The 17011-nt window shown below is 40.4% G+C and overlaps 1 protein-coding gene across 4 annotated transcripts in view; it reads right to left on the bottom strand.

Annotated features, from left to right (window-relative positions):
- RGS17 (regulator of G protein signaling 17) overlaps nucleotides 1-17011 on the bottom strand; it is a 97362-nt gene that overhangs the window by 19611 nt on the left and 60740 nt on the right. The window lies entirely within an intron of this gene.

The raw sequence follows: 17011 nt of genomic DNA, 5'->3' as shown, positions 1-17011 counted from the left end.
GAGAGTAAAAGTTCAGACAACAGGTCTTTCATTTGTTCATACATTTATTCCACAAGGAGTAATGGGAACTATTATTTCCTAGTGCCTATTATGTGCCAGGCACTGTCTTTGTCTCTTTGGTTTTATTGTCCCCATTTTATAGATGAGCAAAGTGAGCCACAGAACTGTCTCCTAGGCTGGCTCAACGTCGGACACTAAATATGTTGTATGGTTGGGATTTGAACCCAGTTCCCACACACAACTCTGTAATCCTTATTGAGTACCTATTAAAAACCATGCTCGGGATGCCTGCGTGGCTCAGTCGGTTAAGCGTTGGACTCTGACTCAGGTCATGATTAAGCATCCGACTTTGGCTCAGGTCATGGTCTCGCGGTTCGTGAGTTTAAGCCCCACATGGGGCTCTAAGCTGACAGCTCAGAGCCTGGAGCCTGCTTCAGATTCTGTGTCTCCCTCTCTCTCTGTCCCTCCCCCACTTGTGCTCGCTCTCTCTCTCTCTCAAAAATAAACATTTAAAAAAATTTTTAAAAAACATGCTTTCTGATAGGCACTGAGGCAATATACTACTTGTGTGAATGCAGAAAAGGGGCACTAAATATGGTTGTGGTGGAAAGAAGGAGGTTCGTGGGAGAAGGATTACAACAAACCATTAGTCTTAATCTGGAAAGTCTGGTAACAGAAGTGGAGACATTGTCTCATTAATTCATTCATTCTGCAAGGGTAAGGGTAAGGAAAGAGAGAATGTTGCAAAGGGCAGAATCTATGGCAGAGGGGCCAATGTGGAACTGAAAGAGACTAGATGGGAAGATCTATTTGGGAAAGCGGACTACCTGGAGAAAAGAGAATGCAGTGGGAATTGCAAAGGATTCTGGGGAGCAGAAACTAGAGCTGATTGTTACTTAAACACACAGCAAACTGACTAGTGCTCCGCAGGAAGGAAGCGGTTCCAGGGTGAGAACCCTCAAAGCCTTCAGTGTGGAGCAGCCACGGGGAAAACAGTGAGGTGGGAATCAGAGAGAGTGGCACAGTCATTTAGGTCTCTGCCTGTGGGATCTGTGAATGTGTCTGCAGCTTGAGGTAGCCTAGAACCCTCAGCCCTCCATGTGGCAACATGCATAGGTCAGGGATGCATTTGAGACGAGATCCGTTAACTTCTCAAAGCATCTTTGAGGAGGAGTGCTTCTCTGGAATTTGACATATTTCTAGTAATTATGGGAAACTGGGTGGGAGGAGGTAGGAATACACTTGACAATATCCTGTGAAATTTCCTGGGAGAAATTCATGATGCCAAATATATAAAATATACAAGATTTTTGTAAATTCTAAAAAGACCGTATTTAAATAGGTTAATACTCATTCTGCCAAGCTTTACTGAGCTTATATGTGTATGTGTACACACACCATAAACAGACCAGAAAATGAGCATGCTTTCACTGATTAAATAATAACCCACCTGAAAATGTATTTCTGTTACATTTCCACAGTGTCCCACAGAGTGTGCCACACAAATGGCAGCTATACTTGACACAACATCTTAGGGGGAAAAAAAATTGTTCTCCATGGTCTCTTTGCTGTAAGAGTAACAAATCTGGAATCTGCATGCATGACTCACAAGTTTCTGAACATGAATTCTGGCTCTTCTATCTGTTTCTGTGATATTTACAAACATCCCAAATGCCACCATATTAGAGTGATCATCCTGAAATATTGGGTTGTTTACATTTTTCATTTCTGCAGATGGTAAAATATGGACACACATTTGTACTAAAACTGCTTCTAACAGATACTCAATAAGTGCTTAACTGTTCACCGTTTGCTCTGTTTCTTGATCTGATATCGGATACAACACTGCCCTGGAGAAAGAAACTGACATTTAGCAATTGTCAAGTGTCCTTTTAATTGACTTTGCTTTACAACCATTCTTAAAAAGTTGGCTTCAAAGTTCCAGTTATCAAGAACCACTGATAATGCCACTTTATGATGAAGAGAAATGGATAAAATGAAAAAGGAGCAGGTACTAGACTGTTTACCATCTGTGCCTTAAGAATGACCAATGTCTGTCCTGACTTACTTGATCTTGCTCTAAGTAACACAGTAGAGGGTTTTTTCTTTAAGGTGATAAAGGACAGGGAATATTTGCTCTAGATGAACATATATACATAGTACATGTGCTTGAGAAAAGCTCTAAAAGTAAATCAAGCTTAACAGTTGTGAGGGGTCATGTGGAGACATGTTTTTTTCACTTTGACAATGTTTGTAACATTCTTAACTAACATTTCAGCTTTTTAAACAACTAAAGCCATAAAGATAACAGAATGCATGTACAATGCTCACCGGGGGGGGGGGGGGGGTCTTGGTCAAAGTTGAAGTATTTTATAGAAGATACTGCCAAAAATCTAGGCTAAGTATATTAAAATTAGCATTGAATTAAAAAAAAATTTTTTAATGTTTATTTTTGAGAGAGACAGAGTGCAAGCAGAGGAAGGGAAGAGAGAGAGGGAGACACAGAATCCAAAGCAGGCTCCAGGCTCTGAGCTCTCAGCACAGAGACCGATGCAGGGCTGGAACTCAGGATCCACAAGATCATGATCTGAGCGGAAGTCGGACGCTTAACTGACTGAGCCACCCAGGCACCCCACTAAAATAAGCATTTAAAATCCCATTAGAAATTTTCTAGAATGGTGATTTTTGAGAAGCGAGAAATACATGTGGTATATTTCAGAAAATAAGGATGTATACCTTCTTTGTGTGGGGGGTTTTTGTTTACAGGGGAGTTGGGCTAGTGGGGTGCAGAAAACATTAGCAGCTGCCCATTATAGAGCCTACCTACTGATTCATCATCATGGATATGTGTAGGGCCTGTTTTGGAAGACAGTCTACTTTTGTCAGAAAAACAATTGGTTCTTAGGGAGAGCCCTTGAAATGACTGCAAATAAGATGAAAACTTTGCAGTAGCCATGGTAACTCTAGGATAGAGGCTGATCACAAAACCACATATATTTACACAAAAATTCAACTGAGAAATCAATTTGATGCTTGAATTTAATTCACTATGACATCAAGGCTCAAGAAAGATCCAGTGTAATTGGTAACTGCAGATACTACTCAATATTTTAATATTCTTACATTAAATCCATTTTTCTTTTTTATTTAACAGCTTCTGCCTCACATTTGCCAGTGCAAAATGGAACCAATATCCTTTGGACTCTGAAAAATAATTGGTAGGTTATTCTTTAAATGCTTCATTTTTTTTCTCTCTCCATAAAAATACCATGGTAAAATAACAGTACAGCTCTATTTGGGAATCAACAACAATTTATAAATATGTATGAGACAGCTGGTCCATGCAATGTTGCCTGGGTTGGAAATTCAAGATGAATAAGACAGAGTCTCTGAAACTGAAAGGTTCTGACAGGTACATAAGCATCACACAGCGCTGCAGTGAGAGCTAAAATAGTGGTATGCATCCACTGGTCCTTAGGTAGTTACAGTATCTGCACACTCCTGCAGGAGAGAATGGAGAGAGGCTTTGCAGAGGAGGTAATGATTAGACTGAGCTGACCAAAGAGCAGGTGTTTCAGAGGGAGACCTGGGCAAAGGGAATTAATTCCAAGCAGAGGGGGACTGTCACACCTGCGAGGCTGAGAGCTGTAAAAAAGTCATGATATGGATGAAGGGCCCAAATGGGCAGACTAGATGTTTCAGGGTGGGAGTGATAAATCAGAACAGGCAGTGAGGTGTGCTTCTGGAATGGGGCAAGAAGGCAATGACGTGCTCTCCGAATGTAGACTATACCTCCTTTACAATGATTTTGGTTTTCCATGCTTTATTTTCCTTCGCTCGTAATGGGGATAGGGTTAAGAGCCACTATACAAGGTTGTAGAGCAAAGACTAAAAACTTGAGACAAAAAGGCAAATTATCACACATGCTTAATTATTAAATGGAAGGGCAAATTAGCTGCATATTAAAATGACAAACTCAAGTTTACCAAAGAGCTTTTAATTTCAGCTTGAGGAAATAAAGCCTTATACTTTGCCATTATTGTAAAACACTTCCTCATACATGACCTGACTACTTCTTCCTCACAATAGTCCTGTAAGGTAAGCAGGGGATTTGTTATTAATCATTCCCATCTTATTTAAGAGCAAACAGTCCCCAGGGTTGATTTACACCATTCCCACGAGTAAGCCACATCAGGGCTGGCGTTGAACTCATGTCTTTTGACTTCTGGTCTCATGTTCATCTTCACTATTCAATGCCACTTCTCTTTATATAAAAGAATTAATTGTGGTATTTTTGCCTTTTTAGTTATTTACAAAGACTGATTGCTCTTATGTGTTTGGAAAAGGTAAAACTCTTATCACAAACCAGTTGACTGAGTTCACACGCCTCCTCCATAAGCACCGTCCACTGCTATCGGGCTGTCGGGGTTATTGCCCAGAGGGCTAAATATACGGTAGATACCGGCGGGAAGCAACTTCTCAATTCCCTGGAATTTGAGATTACCAGGAAGGAGTTGTTACAGAGCATTTTCACAGCAAAGCCTCCACGAGGAGAATCTCCATGAGGAGATTCCACTCATGACTGCGAACTAGGTGTTGCTATTGCAAAGAGCCCCCTGGGGGTACACCTTGCTCACATCGGCAGAGAAACTTTGAGAAGGGAGTGCAGAAAGGAGAAGAGCAGTGATGCGTTGCTTAGAAAAGACAAGAAACGGAAGAAAAAAAGGCCCCACAAGGTGGGGAAGCAACCATATGCCATGCATAATTTCTCACATAGAAAAATCCAGTTAGAGTCAAACCCTTGACTTCAACCTTATCACTTTTATGTATATGTTTTGGTAAAACAAGTTGGCTTTTTGAATGGGTATGTGGGGATGGCAATGGTGGTTAAAAATTTGTGTCTGGAAATGTTATACAACAGTTGTCTAAAAAAACACCACTGCCTCTATAAATATCCCCCCTGCTTTTTATAATCATGTCTATAAATCCTATGACACATGAGAAATATAATCATGTGTCATAAAACAATTACTTTATTTGGCTTAAGTTTTTCTTTCACACACTTAAACCTCTCAGAGGTAAAATAATCAGCTGTTAAAAATCTGTCCACTAGATGGCTGTGTTGCCTTTATAAATATAATTTTTAATCAAATCTGAATAAAAGAAAATGAAAAAAGTTTCTGGGAGTAATTACCCCTTATTTGGGAAAAAAAAAAGGAGTTGATGGAGTTTTGATAATTATATATTTCTAAGGAATTGGAGAAGAGTCATTCAAGTTTTCTTCTGGGAGTGAAATAATCAAACTTGAAGGGGATAAATTTAATCTCGGGAGGTGTGCATAATGGCACCAAGTTTTCCTTTTTGGCATTTAGAAAACGTTCTGGATATTCCCCAGCCTTAAGTCATTTGACTTAGGAACACTTTAGTCTTAAAAAAAAAAAAAAAAAAAAAAAAAGGCAGGCATAATCCTATTAACTTGTAGATATCCATCCCAGTAAGTTGTTTGAAACTCTAATGTCTCTTGCTGCAGTAATATGGAACTGAGGTCATACATTCTTGGAACAAATTAATGTGACAAGGTTTCTAACTAGCAACAGGCAGGAAATTTCTTTCTTTTTTTTTTTTTTTTTTTAAATTTAATATTCTTTAAAGGAGCCATTGTGAGAGAAGACTCTCCAAACTATTTTATTTCAAGTTTGGGTTATATGTAAACAATCATTTCTTCTTTTGATGCATGGAAACTGAAGAGAAATCTCTTTATCTACTCATCCCCTCTCTCTTTGCTACCAATTTCTCACTATACATGCTTCTGTTTGAAAAATGGGTTTGAAAGATCCCCTTTTACCTTTGGTATTAAATTTTTATTTCAAACTCCAAGCCAATTATTTTTAGGTTCATTGACACATCAGTTTGATTTAGAAGGCCAACTGCTGACAAGCTATTACATAGTTAAAATCTGGATCCATTACGTAAAGTTTATGTTTAGCTTAAATAACCAAAGTTTCTTACTTGGTATAAACAGGTCTCTCCCCCCTCCTCCCCCCCCCCCCCCCCCCGCCTTAAAATTGAGAGAAGTACAGGACTGGGGCACCTGGGTAGCTCAGTAGGTTAAGCATCCAACTCTTGGTTTTGGCTCAGGTTGTGATCTCGCAGTTCATGATCAAGCCCCACATCAGGCTCTGTACTGGCAGCATGGAGCCTGCTTGGAATTTTCTGTTTTCCTCTCTCTGTCCCTCCCCCACTCACACTGTCTCTGTCTCTCTTAAAATAAATAAATAAACTTCAAAAAAAAGGCACTTTGCTTTATAAAAAAATGAGAAGTACAGCACTGAATATTTAGATGTTCTTTATATAATATCTCTCTTCCATTTCAGTTCTCAGGTTGATTGAAATCCTATTTTAAGCTCTTCCTTCCACCCACTGTAATTTTTCCTGTAAGCCATAATTAAGTTAGTTGATACTTCTGTGGGAAAGCAAATAGTCTTGGGTGTGAAAAGGCCAAATGGACCCCTATTTAGTTAGTAGACACTGTTATTAAAATGGCACGCAGTCATCTAAGTCCTTGAAAGCATCAGTTGAGTTGGAGCTCAAGCTTCTGGTTTTAGTTAACTTGTGTGCCTGTCATCCAAAGAAGAGTGAAAGAGTTAGAACTCTAGTAGTTGCTACTCAGAAAGACATCCGATGGCTGAGAGGGTCACTTACAATCCTCCATTCATCCCTCCCCTGGTATGTTCTAGTTACTGTGTGCATGAATATGTATGGGATGAGGTGGGAAGCATCCTTGAGAACAATTATGACTGAAGGCGATAATCCTGATCTGTGGGGAAATTTAGCTCCAGAATAGAATATCCCACTGTCTGGGAATCCTATGGCTGTGTAGTGCATGCTCCAGGAATGCTGAGTTGTACCTGTGCTGGTGAATGTGAGTTGACATTTGGGGAAAAAGGACCAGGGATACAGAATGCAGGAACAGGTTCTCTTACATTTGCTGACAGTATGTGAATAGAAGTCGCGAGGCATACAGCGTTCAAATCCTACAAAGTCTGTTAATTTCCTTTCAGCCTGAGACTTGCAAGGGGGACAGAAGTAAAACCTATCAATAAAGGATTATTCAGGAGGCCCCTAGAACGTACTGAAACCTAAACTCACTGATTTATGTGTGTTATTCATTACATCTTACAGATGAAGAAACTGAGGCTCAGACAAGTCACTTGCCAAAGGTTTCACAGTTGTATGTCATGGAACCAGGACCCATCTCGGTCTAATTCCAGCATTGCTCGTTTCTTCCCTACCCCACGCGGTCCCTTGTTAGTAGGCTTTATATGAGGAAGACACGTTAGAATTTGTATGTGATCTTTAAATATGGCAAGACGACATCTGTTTAGAAAAAAACACATGGGGGGTGCCTGGGTGGCTCAGTCGGTTAAGCGTCCGACTTCAGCTCAGGTCACGATCTCGCAGTCCGTGAGTTCGAGCCCCGCGTCGGGCTCTGGGCTGATGGCTCAGAGCCTGGAGCCTGCTTCTGATTCTGTGTCTCCCTCTCTCTCTGCTCCTCCCCTGTTCATGCTCTGTCTCTCTCTGTCTCAAAAATAAATAAACATTAAAAAAAAAAAAAAGAAAAAAACACATGGAATTATCTTTCCACTCTTACAGAATTAGTCGATTAAAATAGCCCTGTACTTTTAAATAATCTATATTGCTTCATAGAAAAAGTAGCAATGGCAGAAATTTGCTTTCTAGTTAGGAATCCATGCTTCCAGGCATGAAGTGAACATTGATATACAGTGTACTGACATCTGATACGGAGATATGAATTTCATGGCATTGGAACTTATAATATTTATAGAACCCAATTAAGCAGACTATGATACAATAAATTTCATATTCACAAGAAGTGGATTTTATTGTTGTATCTGACAAGGAACAAGTAATTCCTGAATGACATCCCAAAATAGCAGGCATGTTTTAACAGGTCTACCATGCCCACACCATGAAAAAGTGAACCAGATCTACAAGAAATAATAAAGGGTTTTAATGAAAGGAACAAAAATAGTGAATACTTATTTCAATCAGATGTAACATCTACCACGTTTTGTGGATAGGGTAGGGGTAGCCAACATGTAACTGTGTGTTTTGTATTATTGCTCTGGGGAGGCTGGAGGAGAAGTTCTTTAAAAAAATTTTTTTTAACGTTTATTTATTATTATTGAGAGACACAGAGCGTGAGCAGGGGAGGGGTAGAGAGAGGGGGAGAACAGAATCTGAAACAGGCTCCAGGCTCTGAGCTGTCAGCACAGAGCCCGACGCGGGGCTCGAACTCACAGACCGCGAGATCATGACCTGAGCCGGAGTCAGACACCTAACCGACTGAGCCACCCAGGCGCCCCTGGAGGGGAAGTTCTTAAATATTGTCCAGAGAGTTAATAAATTTTGTCTGGATTTGAAAGTGCTGAATTCCCTAATGTTTTAGAAACTGAATAATTGTGCTTTGAGTCAAGAAGGGAATCCCAGCTTCCTTCAAACTGAACCTTCACCTTGAAAGATGAGGGTGCCTCCGGGCCTTTGAAGAGGAGTGTACTCCTTTTCTCCGTCTGCAGCTCTTCTCTCTAAATTCTTCCTCCTCGTGCACCTTCAAGAGAAGCAGGATCCTCACAGAGCTCACGGACCCACTCCCAGCTGGCCACGTGACAAGATACTCCACGATTCTTATCCCACTGGACCTCCCCGGTGTGCTGTGCATCAGCAACATCGGCCAGTGTCTTGTCTGTGCGACTCGTCTCGTGGCTTCTGTGCCAGCTTAGGGCTGTGTGTTTTGTGTCACCCTCAGACAGTCTCCTCTCTGCGCTCTGTGTATGCAGAGTGCCACTGCTTTCTCTTTCAGTGTTGGAACTCCCCGAGGTGTCCCTCCTTAGCTCACAGCTTCATTCCACAGCCAACTCCTGGGGTGCCTTACACAGAGCTGGGCTCGCTCATCACATGCCCTGCCCTAACCACCCTCCTATTCATGTGTCCTCTCATCTGATGGGGCCCCCATCAACCCAGCCCCTGGAGCAAGTGGAGTTATCTGTCCCTCCTGTTTCTCATCTATTGCAAATTCTTTTTCTTTTTTTTTTAATGTTTATTTATTTTTGAGAGAGACAGAGAGAGAGAGAGAGAGCATGAGCAGCGGAAAGGCAGAGAGAGAGAGGGAGACACAGAATCTGAAGCCTCCAGGCTCTGAGCTGTCAGCACAGAGCTCAACACGGGCCTCGAACTTGTGAATCTTGAGATATAACCTAGGCTGTAGCTGGACACTTAACGGACTGAGTCAACCAGATGCCGCTTGTCTAGTGTAAATTCTTGGCAGTACATCCAGTGTCTCTTGAATTGGTAAGCTCTCCAGTCCTTTTACTCTATATTATTATTATTATTATTATTATCATTATTATTATTTCTGAGAGAGACAGAGAGTGCACATGCAAGTGGGGAAGGGAAAGAGGGGAGAGAGAGAATCCCAAGCAGGCTCCACATTCAACAGGCAGCCTGATGTGGGACTCCATCTCACGACCCTGAAATCATGACCTGAGCTGAAATCAAGAATCGGAGGCTGTAAGAGAAAAAGAGAGATGGTGATTCTCTTGAATACAGAGAACAAACTGAGGTTGGCTGCAGGGGTGTCGGGTGGGGGGAAGGGCTAAACTGGTGATGGACATTAAGGAGGGCACTTGTTGGGATGAGCACGGGGCTTATATATAAGGGATGAATCACTAAATTCTACCCCTAAAATCATTATTACACTATATGTTAACTAACTTGGATTTAAATAAAATTAAAAAACAAAAAGAGTCTGAGGCTTAACCAACAGACCCACCCAGGTGTCCCTTTTTAAAATCATCTCTTTATTTTGGGCTCCCAACATCTCTCACTGAGGCTATTACAAAATCTCCTAATATTCTCCTTGGTTTTTTGTCTTGTTCTTCCATATATTTCCACTGCCTCCGGAAGGGTATACTTAACACATGCAATAGACTGCATCTCCTCCTTACTTAATAAGCTTCAATCATGTCTTATATCCAAAAAAGTATCAAGTCCTAACTCCTTAATATGACACTAAAGGCATTTTATTGCTTGTCACTGCCTATTGCTTCAGCCTTCTGTTTTGTCCTCTTGACTTTAGACCCTAGGAATACTAGAGTATTCGTGCTCTGTTCCAGAACCCTTACCCCTCTCTACTACCAATTACTACTAGTATGCTACCACTATTACTCCTAACACACACATGCACGTGTACAAGAGAGAATGAAGGAAAATGGTGCGTAAGAAGAAACGTGATAGAAATCTAAAAGCATTACCTGCCCCACGATTACACAAAGGCCTGAGAGATTATGCCTATAGTTTTTAAAAATAATTTTAGCGACACATTTTCATAAGTCCAAATTCAATCCTGCATTTCACATCCTAGTATTAATTAAACACCTACTATGTGTCAAATAACATGCTACAAGCCAATTTATTTTCGGCTGTTTTCAAGTATGAAACAGTGTATATGTTTACAAAAATGTTCAGTGCCAACTGACTAATGTGAGCTTTTATGAATTCAACTATATATATCCACATAATAAATTTTAAAGTTATTAACCTAAAACAACAACAACAACAACAACAACAAAACACATGTTAAACAGGAGAATCACTAGTAGGAAAACCAGCAGAATGAGCTGGGGAGTCTACCTGGCCCTCCGTGTGTTCAGCTTTGTTCAGGGCGGTGGGAGGCATGGCCATAGGTATTAACAGCACTGACCCAATGCCAAGGTCATCCCAGAAGTCTGCCACATCCTGGCCCATCCAGACCCAGATGGCTCTCACCACATCACCACATACAGTGAGTCAGCTGAGATTCAAGAGATTCTCCCCGAGTCTGAACCTAAAACGACTTGAAGTCAACTGGGGTATCTGGGCCAGCGTACCCCACTCATGTCCTTGCAGGGCCCTGTCTCAGAACGCACTCCCAACCTCTGTACCTAGAGTATCTTTTCTCCTGTCAGCCCCTGGGTTTCTTCACCAGAGTGAGGCTTCTCTCTCTCTCATTCTGAGGATACTTGTTTTCTTTGGAACTTCCTTTCCATGTCCCACACACTCTCCTGTGTTCTTCTGTAGCCCATTTCCCACAGGGCAAGACGTGGTGTGTGTGTGTTGGGGGGGGGGGGGGGCGCTGGCATTCCTCTTCTGCATTCTCTAGGCTTATGCCACCTGACTTTCCCCTTCCTCACCTCTCTGTATCCTCTTAAAAGCTCTGTGATTCCTTACCAGGTTCCTCACGCCATAGACTCTCCTTCTTACTTACCCCCCCCCCCCTTCAGGGAAATCATGCCACAGGTGTCCTCACAGGTGTCCCCAGCACTCAGGAGGACACTTCTTTCGTTCCTCACTGAATCGGCTATCCTTTTAAGCTGGCTCTTGCCTCCTTCTGACTTAATTTAACCTCCTTTCTCCAGCCCTTTTCTGGCTCATTCTTTCTATTCTTCTAAATGAGACTGGGCATAACATTTTCACCTATTATTTTGTCTTATACACATCCATCTTTCCACTGATGATCTAAACACTGCTATGTGATACTCAAAAAATATGCCTTTATAGTAAACACAGAGTCAAAAAGAGTACCAATGGTATGCCTTCAATGGAAAAGGATCGAGGTATTCTAATTCTGGCAGTTTTCTAATAAGTAGCCTTCTGGTCATATGTCACACAGACCTGGCAGAGGCAGTCTGAATACCAAGCTTTCTAGAGGGTGACCTTCCAGGTTCAACTGCTTCTTGAGAATTTATTCTCTGTTGATGAAGAGGCAGGGAGAATGTGGCAAAAGCTAAAGAAGTACAACTGTACGGGGCAATAATAGGCATTCAATAAATTGTAAATGAGAGAATTCACAAATGTGTGACATATAGATGGTCCATGGTCGTAATGTCCACTTTTTGGGTTTTTTGTGGCTATGGCCTGGGAAACCTGGGTTCATTTTAGTAGATGTCTTTTGATGGCGCAAGTTTGAGGTTTATGTAAGTCTAGAAACTGTTGAGGAAATTCACTACGCCATGGGGAGATGGAGTTTCAAAATTGTAGAAGTGTTTGTAAGCGATACTTTGGGGACTGGTTACAGTACTTTGGAAATCCTAGGCACATAACTCAAGCTCCCACGTACCATGAATCAGGTCTGCGAGGGTGACAGGTAAAAGTGTTTATTCACTGGTGCCTCAGATGAAATGATTCACCTTACATGTGTTAGCAGATTTATTTCCAGGGGGTGGTTTCTTTACCATGGAGCAGACGTGGATTTTGTTTTTCCTTCTGAAAAATAACCTCTGGCTTTTAAAGCATGCACCGTAGTATTTTCATTAGCAGAGAGCTAACGTGTGACAGCATCAGAGTATAAAACAGGACATTATTTTTGGACTGTTCTGAATTACAGAGACTGTGGTACTAGCTAAAAATGGAGGGAGGGGCAACTGAAAACATGTTTATGAAGTGCTTAACATTTACTTCGATGTAGCCCATGGTCTGGGAACTCTGGGAAATCACGTGTCCAAAAGGAAGATGATTTTAGCTTTCACAGGGCTCGCTAATTTCAGTCTGAGGGACAGTTTCTCCTGAGAAGAATGAAGAGTATCTGATGCAGTGGCCCAAATCTTGTAGGCAATACATAGTAGTGCATGAGATTCTGAATTCGACTTGGAAACTAAAAAGCTTTGGAAATGGTTCATATCAAACCTGGAAATGAAAAGTTTGGAAGTGTCACCTTCAAGTGGACGAAACGACAGACTGGATGTTAAATGACTTGAATTTTAGCCTTTCGTTAACTAATGAGCTTTGTGAGAGTAGGCAAGCCTTCAGTTTCCTTAGGTGGAACCTTAGAGACAGCATTTTCCAGACAGTTTTTTTTTTTTTTTTTTAACACAGCCGTTTTTTTCTTTCAAACAAAAGCTTATACCTAAGTCTAATATGTAAAACAGCTAAAGACAGAACCACCCCCTTGGAAACTGCCAAGAGGGGAGCCCAGGGCTGTGGCCAGAAATACTGTGGCCGCCAACTCCCCTGGAGCTATCCCCTTACTTCTACCAAACAGCATGAGAAGTCATTAGGAAACTTTGGAGAGATAAGAGCTGAAGTCTCTTGAGTTCTGATTTTTTATGATTGAACATGGAAATCTGTCCTGCTTGATAGGACACCACCAGGAGCAACAAGGAATTAAAACAGGGATGGATTCATACCTAAAGACTTCTTTGCGGGGCACCTGGGTGGCTCAGTCGGTTAAGTGTCTGACTTCAGCTCAGGTCATGATCTTGCGGTCCGTGAGTTCAAGCCCCGCATCGGGCTCTGTGCTGACAGCTCAGACACTGGAGCCTGCCTCGGATTCTGTGTCTCCCTCTCTCTCTATCTCTCCCCCACTCACACACTCTGTTCCTCTCTGTCTCTCAAAAATGAATAAATGTTAAAAAAAAATTAAAGACTTCTTTGGAAAAAACAGTTGAGGTTATTTTACCATAAACTCTGATGTTAGGAGAGGGTTTGTGGGACAATTTGGACATTAGCTTTAAGCTCAAAATACATTTTGAAAGCTCTACCTTTCCATCTCCTTCTTGAGGCACCTTGCTTTCGTAAGCCCACAGCAGGTTGTACTTTGCAATGCACCTTCACAGGTGTTGTCTCCAGTGCACATGTGTGTGAAAGCCCTCACTGCCCGCTACTGTCCTGGAGACAGCAGTTCTGTGGGGGAGGAGCCCATATCTTTCAAAGGTTTCTTTCCCATCAAGAAAAGGGAAAAGAGTAAACGACCTCTGTCTGAATCTTGATATAAATTAAGTTTTCACAGTGGTAGCCTTGAACCTTTAGACAGGAAGTCTTGACAAAATTCTGTCTCCTCCTGGTCAGGAACAACTTAGTCCCATGCATGGAAAGACTTGCAAATTTATATGCTGTTCATTTTATGGCCAAGACTAGATGTCCATGATTCTTTATGTAACACAGCTTACATGCTCTAAACCACATTCCCTTGTTTTCTCCTCTTGCAATGTAAGGCCGTGGGGAGAGAAGGGAAACAGACTGATTTGGGGACAGAAGTGGTTTCTTAAAAGCGACAGAGAACAGATCAGCTTAACAAGTCATTATGAATTAAGTCCCAACTTTTTAGGTTTTGGAAGGAAACTGGAAATATTCATCAATTTTGTACTTGATCTCTGTATCATCCCCCAACATAAAGCACAGTGGTAATTTTATTAAGACAGGAATAAGTTTAAAAATGGGAGAGGAGCTGACACTGACATATGAAAGAGAAATATAAATTTGAGGGAAATACTGTGTTGCTTAAAAAACTCATAATATGTAAGGCTAGGGTGAGGTATTTGTATTTATTACTAGATGCAGAAATTTATTTTCCTAGCATTCTATTTCCTTAAAAGGAGGTAAAACCAGCTACATGACAACTGCTCCTATTTACAAACGACAGTTCCTTCATATTTTGATTTCTAACTTTATTTTGGTCCCTAAATTAACATTTTTTAGTGTTTCTTTCTGTTCTGCTCCTCTGACCTAGCCTGGAAATTTTGAAGAATACTTCTTTCTTTTGTTTTCCACTCTAAGAAGGCTTTAACATTTTCTTTCCTTAAACTCAAAATATAAAAATAATGATATTTTTTAAATGCACATATTAAGGAAATTCTCATTTGCAATGAGATAACATTGTCACAATTAAAACTCATAATTCAAAGCAATTTAACTTTCATTTTTTTCAAGTTGTTCATGTTAGAAATTACCTATCATTTATCACATACGGAAGACTTATAAATTTGTAGACTGTGTGTTTTATGGCTTAGACTGAGGCATCCGCGACTTATTACTCACAAACACAGTTCTTGACAATTACACGTTAGTCCAGAACTCATAGAGCCTCACAGAGCGCTCATCCAATGTGCCAAGTGCATGACTTCAAATACACATCACCTTAGAGGTGTGGAGAGTTAAGGCAGCTTCCAAAAGCTGTTTTGTTCTCCATCCATAGTCTGTGGTCTGTGACAATTTGATGTTCATAAGCTCATATTGAATGTTTTGTTATTCAATGTGCCCTTTAAGAATGAAGAAAAGCAAGTCTCACTAAATATATGTAAGCCAGATAAAAGCAAATATAACCAAATATGTTCGACAGCAAACAAATATAGCACAACAAAACTTCAGTACTCTTATCTGTTTTGGTGTTTTAATCCTGAAACAATTCAGAAATAAGTTTTATCAGGCAAATAAAATCATATATGATTTCTAGAACACAGCATAGTATAAATAAGAAATATAAGTATAATCGTCAACACTACGTAACAATGTATTTGTGATGTCTTATGCAGAATCTACAATAAAATTCCTTTCCTTTTCCAAGATTATTTTTTATATTATATCCATAAGCTGATCTTTTAAAGACATGTATACATTATTTCAAATATTAGTCTTCCAATATGAAGTGTGCTATAACCCAGCAAGCTAATTCTTAAGCACATACTTATGTGTTAGGCACTGTTCTTGGCTTGTATGTGTTTTATTTCATTCAATGTTTACAACAACCTTATGAAGCAGGGATTCTTATTACTGTAATTTGATGTATGAAGAATTTGAGGACATTGATAATGTAACTTGTTGAAGGTCAACAGATAGTGATGATGAGGATAAGATTTGAACCCAGGCAGTCTGACTTCTGAAACACCATATTAAATCACTACCCTTTACTTCATGGATTCAGGCCAGAGCTAGATGATCTCTTTAGGAGTAATAAAGGGAAAAAAAATATTTTTTAGGAGTAATAAAGGAAAAAAATATATACAATTTTATTGAAATAGCTCCCTCCTCTAGAACTCTATTTCCTCCATCTGAAATAGTTAAGGCTTAAAAATGAAAGGGAAGGAGTCAGATAGGACTTTCCCTAACAAAGAATCATCATCTGGGAAGCAATTTTGATATTTATAAAAACTACTTTAAAACCTTCCAAATTACTGAAATGTCTGATGGTTTTCTGGAAATGAAGTTTAGTAGAGGGGACAGAGCTTTTTCAACACCATGGCTACCAGTGAAGTTTAATACATTTCATCTTCTATTTTGGCCATAATGACTGAATATTATGCCACCATATCATAACAATAACCTCAATGGATGTCAGGAAACTGTAGTAATCATACACAAGAAGATGGTACAAGCATTTGGGCATTTCTTCAGAGTTTTGAAATAAGCAGGGAGATCCAGAAGATCCACTTGTAAATTGGATCTTAAGGGACCCCAAAACTTACAGTTCTATGGAAAGTTCCATTAAGTCTAGCATCCCCTGGGGAGTCTCATGTGCATAAATCTTAGGACTCTGGGTCTTGCTGAGTTTCTTGTTTGAAGGCACTTTGAGAATTTGGTACTGGAGCAGGTGTTTTGAGGTGCCTGAATCATGGAAATTTAGCACTAGACAGGACTCTGGGAATCAGTTTGGCTAACTCTCCATCATTTTGCCAATGAAGAAACCAAAAGGCAGAAATTAAACATTTGTATGAGGTCACAGAACCTGTCAGTGATAAAATCACAAAGGAAAGCAGGTTCTCTGGCTTTTAGTTGACTGACTTAGACTTCATACTCTGTCCTGTATCAGGAGTCTGTAGCTGCGAGTGCCACACTGACTCATGGTTTTGTGGCTCTGTGAATGAATGATCAACACTCTGTGACATACCATATAACTAAAGCACAACATCGAATATGATGTACAGTACTGCTAGATACTGTCTTAACAGTCTCGCACCTTCTGGAACACTGGAGAACATTCTTTACGGTTAAACAAATACATACCCATAATCTTATTTTTACCCACATCTTTAAGAAGCATGGATGGAGAAAAACAGGATATAAAATAAGTTTTCATTCTTTACCTTACTATCAACTTAAGTGTAGGTTCTGGGGAAATATTCTATTTCCAGTGATGGTCTCCAGTAATCCCTACTTGTAAAGGAGGAAAAGGAGACAGACT

Source organism: Panthera pardus, unplaced genomic scaffold, assembly GCF_024362965.1.
Source record: "Panthera pardus isolate Hobbes unplaced genomic scaffold, ASM2436296v1 HiC_scaffold_17, whole genome shotgun sequence".
Taxonomy (NCBI): Eukaryota; Metazoa; Chordata; class Mammalia; order Carnivora; family Felidae; genus Panthera; species Panthera pardus.
This window is presented reverse-complemented; position numbering and strand designations above follow the sequence as displayed.